General features: G+C 49.4%; 1 non-coding gene across 1 annotated transcript; it reads right to left on the reverse strand.

Annotated features, from left to right (window-relative positions):
- Positions 1–404: 404 nt before the first annotated feature.
- Trnal-caa2 (transfer RNA leucine (anticodon CAA) 2) lies at positions 405–509 on the reverse strand. Its single transcript has 2 exons — positions 472–509; positions 405–450 (listed from the first exon to the last, which is right to left on the reverse strand). It is a non-coding gene; the product is annotated as a tRNA-Leu (tRNA).
- Between the last annotated feature and the right edge of the window lie 214 nt (positions 510–723).

A 723-nucleotide genomic window follows, 5' to 3' on the forward strand; every position in this document is an offset into this window, starting at 1 on the left:
GCACATCAGGAAGGAGTTTGGACTAAGGCGGTGAAATGATTATTTATGCGGCGGCCTGGAAGGAGGCGCTGTGGAGGCCACAGAGCTTCAGGGTTGCGGCACTCGTTGTGGGCCAGGCGCGTGGCCAACCGTGCGGGGTAGGCGATATCCGGTGACCAGACCTCCAGGACTCGCCGCTCAGTTTTCTTCAGGGTCCGCGGTCGTTTCCGCAGGCAGACCGACAGCACGGCAGAGCGAAATCGCACGTCCTCAAAACCACAGCCGTGCTTCCGCTTCTATGGTCAGTGTCGGCTGCTCCTATTAGAAAATTTTCAAAATCAATTTTTAAGAATATATGGTTCGATATTTCTTTAATAAAAGATCAAATCGGTACATATCTTTCGATACTGGGGCGAAAAAAGTTGTGTCAGAAGTGGGATTCGAACCCACGCCTCCATACGGAGACCAGAATCCCCAGATAGGGAAGCGAAGCTTGAGTCTGGCGCCTTAGACCACTCGGCCATCCTGACACACGATGGAAACTTGCAGATATTTTCCTGATATAGAGATCGCTCTAGCGCTCTAGCGCTCTAGCACTCTAGCTGAGGTAGCGACATCGAAATTTGTTGGAAACGCTAACAAAATATGAACACCTGTGGAGTGAAATGGAAGAATATTTAGCCAAGGAAAAAGAAGGAAGGAAATGTCCGTGCATAAAACTGGATGCAAATGTTTTGAAGACAG

Source organism: Rattus norvegicus, chromosome 17 (assembly GCF_036323735.1).
Source record: "Rattus norvegicus strain BN/NHsdMcwi chromosome 17, GRCr8, whole genome shotgun sequence".
Classification (NCBI taxonomy): Eukaryota; Metazoa; Chordata; class Mammalia; order Rodentia; family Muridae; genus Rattus; species Rattus norvegicus.